Consider the following 8,564-nt stretch of genomic DNA (forward strand, 5'->3'; position numbering starts at 1 on the left):
AAGAGATTAAAAAAAAAAATCGTTTCGAGAACCGTTTTTTCCGGACCTAGGATGGAAAACTCCAAAAAAATAGTAAAAAAATTCAAAAAAATTAAAAAGTCATCCTGGCTTCGTTTAAAGCCAATACGAGCCAGGACAGGCCGAAAAAGAGAAAAAAAAAATTCATTCTAAGTACCGTTTCTACCCGACCCGGGCTGGAGCATTCCTAAAAAAATAGTAAAAATAATTTAAAAAATTAAAAAACATCATTCTGGCTTCATTTCTGGCCAAACCAAGCCAAGAGAGGCCGAAAAAGAGATAAAACAATTACGTTCCCACTACTATTTCAACCCGACCCGGGATGGAGCATTCCCAAAAGAATAGTAAAATAACTAAAAAGCATGTCATTCTAGCCTCATTTCTAGAGAATCTAGGCCATGCCAAGCCGAAAAAGAGAAGAAAAAAAAATTTCGTTCCCAATACCTTTTCTACACGACCCGAGCAAGATCATTCCTAAAAAAAATAGTAAAATAAAATTAAAAAAAAAAGTCATTCTGGCTTCAATTCTAGCCAAACCAAGCTAGGACATGCTGGAAAAGAGATAAAAATAAATAAATAATTTCGGTACTGGTACCGTTTCTCCCGATCCAAGCAAGAGCATTTTCAAAAAAATAGTAAAAAAAATCAAAAAATAAAAAAAATGTTATTTTGGCATCATTTCTCGCCAAACTGGGCCGGGACAGGCTGAAAATGAGATAAAAAAATTTCCATTCCGGGAACCATTTCTGCCTGACCTAGGCTGGAGTGTTCCCAAAAAAATTCAAAAAATATAGTAAAAAAAAATCAAAAATTCGTTTAATGCCAAACCAGGCTGGAACAGGTCGAAAAAGAGATTAAAAAAAAATTCATTCCGATTACCATCTCTCTCAACCTAAGCCGATGCGTTCCCCAAAAAATAGTAAAAAAATTCAAAAAATAAAAAACTCATTCTGGCCACATTTCTAGTCAAACTGGGCCAGGACAGGCTGAAAATAAGATAAAAAAGATTTTCGTTCCGAATACCGTTCCAACTCGACTCAGCTGGAGCATTCCCAAGAAAATAGTAAATAAATTTGAAAAATTAAAGAACGTCATTCTGGCTTCGTTTCTAGCAAAACCGAGCCAGGAGAGGCCGAAAAAGTGATAAAAAAAATTTCGTTCCAGGAACTGTTTCTGTCGGACCTAGCCTTGAAAATTCCGAAAAAAATAGTAAAATAATTCAAAAAAAAAAAATTAAAACCTTATTCTGGCTTCATTTGAAGCCAATCTAGGTCAGGATAGGCCAAAAAAGAGATTAAAAAAAAAAAAAATTTCATCTCCGAATACCGTTTCTCCTGACCCAAGCAGGAGCATTCCCAAAATAATTCTAAATTTTTTTTTTTTTTTTAAAAAAATGTCATTCTAGCCTCATTTCTAGCTAGATCAGGCTAGGACTGGCCAAAAAAGGGATAAAAAATTTCATTCCGAGTAATGTTTCTACCCAACCCAGCCTGGAGTATTCCCAAAAAATTGTAAGAAGATTTTAAAAAATTAAAAAAGTCATTTTGGATTCATTTCTAGTTAAATCGAGCCGGGATAAGCTAAAAAAGAGATAAAAAAGTTTTCGTTCCAAGAATAGTTTCTGCCGGAACTAGGCTGGAAAATTCCAAAAAAAATAGCAAAAAAATTTCAAAAAATAAAAAACGTCATTCTGGCTTTGTTTCTAGTTAAACCAGGCCAGGAGAGGCCTAAAAAGAGATAAAAAATTTTCGTTCCCAGTACTGTTTCCACCCGACCTGAGCTCGAGCATTCCCAAAAAAGTAGTAAAAAATCTTAAAATTTTTTTAAAATAAAGGTCATTATGGCTTCATTTCTGGACAATCCGGACCAAGACAAGCCGAAAAAGAGAAAAAAAAATTTCGTTTCTAGTACTGTTTCTACACAACTTGGGCTGGAGCATTCCTAAAAAAAATAGTAAAAAAATTCAAAAATGTCATTCTATGTTCAATTCTAGCCAAACTGGGCCTGGACATGTTGGAAAAGAGTTAAAAAAAAAAAAAAAAATCAGTTTGGGTACAGTTTCTCCTAATCCAAGCAAGAGTAGTCCCTAAAAAAATAGTAAAAAAAAAAATTAAAAAAAACATTTTTGTGGCATCATTTCTAGCCAAACCGGGCCGGGATAGGCCTAAAAAGAGATAAAAAAAAATATTCTTTCTAGGAACCATTTCTGCCTGACCTAGAGTGGAGCGTTCCCATAAAAATTCAACAAAAATTGTAAAAAAATTCAAAAAAAAAAAAAAAAATGTCATTCTAGCTTCATTCAATGCCAAACCAGGCCGAGACAGGTTGAAAAAGAGATAAAAAAAATATTTCATTTCGAGTGCCGTTTCTCCCAATCCAAGCCGGAGTGTTCCCAAAACAGTAGTTAAAAAATTCAAAATATTAAAAAATATTATTCTGGCTTTATTTCTAGCCAAACCGGGTTGAGACCGGCCAAAAAAGAGATTAAATTTTTTTTTTTTTCGTTTCTAGTGCTGTTTCTTCCTGACCAGGGCTAGAGAATTCCCAAAAAAATAGTAGAAAATTCAAAAAATTAAAAAAAAAAATCATTCTAGCTTCATTTCTAGCCAAACCGGGCCGTCACAGGCCGAAAAATAAATAAATAAATAAATTTTGAACTGAGTACCATTTCTACCCAACCCGAGATGGAGCATTCCTAAAAAAAAATGAAAAAAAGATTAATTTTTTTTTTTTGAAAAAAAAAAAAGTCATTCTGGCTTCATTTCTGGACAAACCAGGCTGGGACAAGCCAGAAAAGAGAGGAAAAAAAAAAAATCGTTCCCAGTATCGTTTCTACATTACCCGAGCAGGAGCATTCCTAAAAAAATTCAAAAAATTAAAAAACGTCATTATGGCTTAATTGAATACCAAACTAGGTTGGGACAGGCTGAAAAAGAGATAAAAAAAAATTGTTCCGGGTACCTTTTTCACAACCCAAGCCACGTTCCCCAAAAAATAGTAAAAAAATTTGAAAAAAAAAAAAAAAACTCATTTTGGCCTCATTTCTAGCCAAACCGGGCCGGGACGGGCTAAAAAAGAGAAAAACAAGGTTTTCGTTTTGAATACCGTTCCTACTCGACTCGGGTTGGAGCATTCCCAAGAAAATAGTAAATAAATTCAAAAACTTAAAAAACGTCATTCTGGCTTCATTTTAAGCCAAACCGGGCTAGGGGAGGCCGAAAAAGAGATTAAAAAAAAAAATCATTCCGGGATCCGTTTTTTCCAGACCTAGGATGGAAAACTCCAAAAAAATAGTAAAAAAATTCAAAAAAAAAAATTTAAAAAGTCATTCTGGCTTCGTTTAAAGCCAATACGGGCTGGGACAAGCCGAAAAAGAGAAAAAAAACATTTCATTCTGAGTACCATTTCTACCAGACCCAGGTTTGAGCATTCCCAAAAAAGAGTAAAAAAAATTAAAAAAAAAAAAACATCATTCTGGCTTCGTTTCTGGCCAAAGCAAGCCAGGAGAGGCCGAAAAAGAGATAAAACAATTACATTCCCACTATTGTTTCTACCCGACCTGGGCTGGAGCGTTCCCAAAAGAATAGTAAAAGCACTAAAAAACACGTCATTCTAGCTTCATTTCTAGACAATCTGGTCCATGCCAAGCCGAAAAAGAGAGAAATTTTTTTTTTTGTTCCCAATACCATTTCTACACAACCCGAGCAGGAGCATTCCTAAAAAAAACTAAAAAAAATTTAAAAACTAAAAAAAACGTCATTCTAGCTTCAATTCTAGCCAAACCGAGCCAGGACATGCCGGAAAAGAGATAAAAATAAATAAATAATTTCGGTACTGGTTCCGTTTCTCCCGATCCAAGCAAGAGCATTTTCAAAAAAATAGTAAAAAAAATCAAAAAATTAAAAAATGTTATTTTGGCATCATTCCTCGCCAAACTGGGCCGGGACAGGCCAAAAATGAGATAAAAAAATTTCCATTCCGAGAACCGTTTCTGCCTGACCTAGGCTATAGTGTTCCCAAAAATTCAAAAAATATAGTAAAAAAAATCAAAAAATTCATTTAATGCCAAACCAGGCTGGGACAGGCTGAAAAAAAGATTTTTTTTTTTTTTTTAAAATTCGTTCTGGGTACCATCTCTCTCAACCTAAGCCGATGCGTTGCTAAAAAAATATTAAAAAAATTCGAAAAATTAAAAAAACTCATTCTGGCCTCATTTCTAGTCAAATTGGGCCGGGACAGGCTGAAAATGAGATAAAAAAGATTTTTGTTCCGAATACCGTTCCTACTCGACTTGGGTTGGAGCATTCCCAAGAAAATAGTAAATAAATTTAAAAAATTAAAAAACGTCATTCTGGCTCTGTTTCTAGCCAAACTAGGCCAATTGAGGCCGAAAAAGTGATAAAAAAATTTTCGTTCCAGGAACTGTTTTTGTTGCACCTAGGCTTGAAAATTCTGAAAAAAATAGTAAAATAATTCAAAAAAAATTAAAACCTTATTCTAGCTTCATTTGAAGCCAATCCGGGCCGGGATAGGTCGAAAAAAGAGATTAAAAAAAAAAAATTCATCTCCAGATACCGTTTCTCCCGACCCAAGCAGAAGCATTCCCAAAATAATAGTAAAAAAATTTTAAAAAATAAAAAATGTCATTCTGGCCTCATTTCTAGCCAGACCAGGCTAGGACAGGCCAAAAAAGGGATAAAAATTTTCATTCCGAGTAATGTTTCTACCCAACCCAGCCTGGAGTATTCCCAAAAAAATTGTAAGATGATTTTAAAAAATTTAAAAAGTCATTCTGGCTTCATTTCTGGTTAAATCGGGCCGGGATAGGCTAAAAGAGAGATAAAAAAAGTTTTCGTTCTGGGAACAGCTTCTGTTGGAACTAGGCTGGAAAATTCCAAAAAAATAGCAAAAAAATTCCAAAAAATAAAAAACGTCATTCTGGCTTCATTAAAAGCCAATCTAGGCCGGGATAGGCCGAAAAAGAAAAAGAAAAAATTCATTCCAAGTACCGTTTCTACCTGACCCGGGCCAGGGTATTCCCAAAAAAATAGTAAAAAAATTCAAAAAATTAAATAACGTCATTCTGGCTTTGTTTCTAGTTAAACCAGGTCAGGAGAGGCCAAAAAAGAGATAAAAAAATTTCATTCCCAATACTGTTTCCTCCTGACTCGGGCTGGAGCATTCCCAAAAAAATAGTAAAAAATCATTAAAAATTAAATAAAAAGGTCATTAAGGCCTCATTTCTTGACAATCCGGACCAAGACAAGTCGAAAAAGAGAAAAAAAAAAATTCATTTCCAGTATTGTTTCTACACAACTCGGGCTGGAACATTCCTAAAAAAATTAAAAAATGTTATTCTATCTTCAATTCTAGCCAAACCGGGCTAGGACATGTTGGAAAAGAGTTAAAAAAAAAAAAAAAAAAAAAAAAAAAAAAAAAAAAAAAAAAAAAGAAGAAGATCGGTTTGGGTACCGTTTCTCTTGATCCAAGCAAGAGCAATCCCTAAAAAAAACTAAAAAACATTATTGTGACATCATTTTTAGCAAAACCGGGCCGAGACAGGCCTAAAAAGAGATAAAAAAAAATATTCTTTCTAGGAACCGTTTCTGCCTGACCTAGGCTGGCGCTTTCCCAAAAAATTTCAACAAAAATTGTAAAAAAAATTCAAAACGTCATTTTGCCTCCATTTAATGCCAAACCAGGCCGAGACAGGTTGAAAAAGAGATAAAAAAATATTTCGTTTCGGGTACCGTTTCTCCCATTCCAAGCAAAAGCGTTCCCAAAAAAATAGTTAAAAATTCAAAAAATTAAAAAACAATATTCTGGCTTTCTTTCTAGCCAAACCAGGCCTGGACTGGCCGAAAAAGAGATAAAAAATTTTGAGTGCCATTTCTTCCCGACCAGGGCTGGAGAATTCCCAAAAAAATAGTAGAAAAATTCAAATTAAAAATAAAAAGTCACTCTAGCTTTATTTCTAGCCAAACTAAGTTGTCACAAGCTGAAAAATAGATTAAAAAAAAAAAATTTGAACCGAGTACCATTTCTACCCGAGCCAAGATGGAGGAGCATTCCCAAAATAATGGAAAAAAGATTCAATTTTTTTTTTTAAAAAAAGAAGTCATTTTGGCTTCATTTCTGGACAAACCGGGTCAAGACAAGCCAAAAAAGAGAGAAAAAAAAAATTTTCGTTCCCAGTTTCGTTTCTACATGACTTGGGCAAGAGCATTCCTAAAAAAATAGTAAAGAATTTTAAAAAGTTAAAAAACGTCATTATGGCTTCATTGAATGCCAAACCAGGCTGGGACAGGCTGAAAAAGAGATTAAAAAAAAAAAAAAATTTCGTTCTAGGTACCGTTTCTCACAAACCAAGCCGCGTTCCCAAAAAAAATAGTAAAAAAATTTGAAAAATTAAAAAAACTCATTCTAGCCTAATTTCTAGCCAAATCAGGCTGGGACAGGCTGAAAAAGAGATAAAAAAGGTTTTCGTTTCGAATACCGTTCCTACTTGACTCGGGCTGGAGCATTCCCAAGAAAATAGTAAATAAATTCAAAAACTTAAAAAAACATCATTCTGGCTTTGTTTCAAGCCAAACCGAGCTAGGAGAGCCCGAAAAAGAGATAAAAAAATTTTTCATTCTGACAACTGTTTCTACAGGACCTAGGCTGGAAAATTCCGAAAAAAATAGTAAAGTAATTTAAAAAATTTAAAAAATCATTCTAGCATCATTAAAAGCCAATCCGCACGGGGACAGTTCGAAAAAGAGAAAAAAAATTTCGTTCTGAGTACTGTTTCTACCGGACCTAGGCTAGAAAACTCCGAAAAAATAGTAAAATAATTCAAAAAAAATTAAAAAGTCATTCTGGCTTCGTTTAAAGCCAATACGGACCGGGACAGGCCGAAAAAGAGAAAAAAAAAATTCATTCCAAGTACGGTTTCTACCCGACCCGGGCTAGAGCATTCCCAAAAAAATAGTAAAAAAAAAATTCAAAAAATTAAAAAAACATCATTCTAGCTTCGTTTCTAGCCAAACTAGGCCAAGAGAGGCCAAAAAAGAGATAAAACATTTTAGTTTCTAGTACTGTTTCTACCCAACCCGGGCTGGAGCATTCCCAAAAGAATAGTAAAAAATCTAAAAAAACTAAAAAACACGTCATTCTGGCTTCATTTCTAGACAATTCGGGCCAGGACAAGCCGAAAAAGAGAGAAGTTTTATTTATTTTTTATTTTTTTATTCCCAGTACCGTTTCTACACAACTTGGGCAAGAGCATTCCTAAAAAGGTAGTAAAAACATTAAAAAAAAATTAAAAAAACGTCATTCTAGCTTCTCTTCTAGCCAAACCGGGCCAGGACATACCAAAAAAGAGATAAAAAATAATAATTTCGGTATTGGTACCGTTTTTCCCGATCCAAGCAAGAGCATTTTCAAAAAAAATAGTAAAAAAAATCAAAAAAATTTAAAAACGTTATTTTGGCATCATTTCTAGCCAAACCGGACTGGGACAAGCCGAAAATGAGATAAAAAAATTTTCATTCCGAAACCGTTTCTGTCTAACCTAGGTTGGAGCGTTCCTAAAAAAATTCAAAAAATTAAAAATGTCATTCTGGCTTCATTTAATGCCAAGGCAGGCTGGGATAGGCCATGATAAGGATAATTTTGTAATATTGGGACTTACCCATGGCAAGGCATAGAGTGACGCGCCAAATCAACCCATTAGCCTTACGTCTATCAACATATGACAAACAATAAGTCTACAAAGCTGATGGGATTAACTTAGGACAGGGATTGAAAGCTAACGCCGCCATGATGAAGGGAGGAACTAGGTTGACGGTTCTGACGTAACCCAAACTTGGTCTCCACGCATATGTATAAGGAAATTTCTTATGCCCAATGCCCAATGTTGATCAAAAAGACTCTTATAAGGAAAGGATTCCGAAAAATACGCCCATGAGAATTCCTATATGGAAAATACTTCTAAGCCAAGGAAAGAGAGGTCAACCTTTTTCTACTATAAAAGCCCCAATACCCTCTGATGACTTGCATAATTGAGTGTAATTTATCACTTCTCAACTTTAACTTTAGTCTAATTTTATTTATTTTGTTGATTTTAGACTTGATTTTTGTTATTTAAATTTTATTCCAGATTTGAAGAAAATAAATATTTACTCAAATAAAAGAGATGTGAAGCAGCAGAAAGAAAGAAAAGAGGCGCTGAACAGTAAAGAAGAAAAGAAGGAGGCGCTGAACCAAAAACCTTCTGGGCTGAAAAAGTTCTTGGGCTGAAAACGTTCTGGGCTAAACAAGTATTTTGGGCTGAAAAAAAGGGCAACAAGTCAAAAAGAAAAGAAAAAAAGTGAGGGCTGCAACGAAAAGAGGGCTGAAGCAAAAAAGGTGTGCTGAAACAGAAAAGAAAGAAAGAAGGCTGAACTGAAAAAGGTTTTGGGCTGAAGCAAAAAGGTTTTGGGCTGAAAAAATAAGGCAACACGTCTAAAGAAACAAGAAAAAAGTGGTGCTGAACAGAAAAAAGGGAGAGGCTGAAACAGAAG

Source organism: Quercus lobata, chromosome 1 (assembly GCF_001633185.2).
Source record: "Quercus lobata isolate SW786 chromosome 1, ValleyOak3.0 Primary Assembly, whole genome shotgun sequence".
In the NCBI taxonomy this organism is placed as follows: domain Eukaryota; kingdom Viridiplantae; phylum Streptophyta; class Magnoliopsida; order Fagales; family Fagaceae; genus Quercus; species Quercus lobata.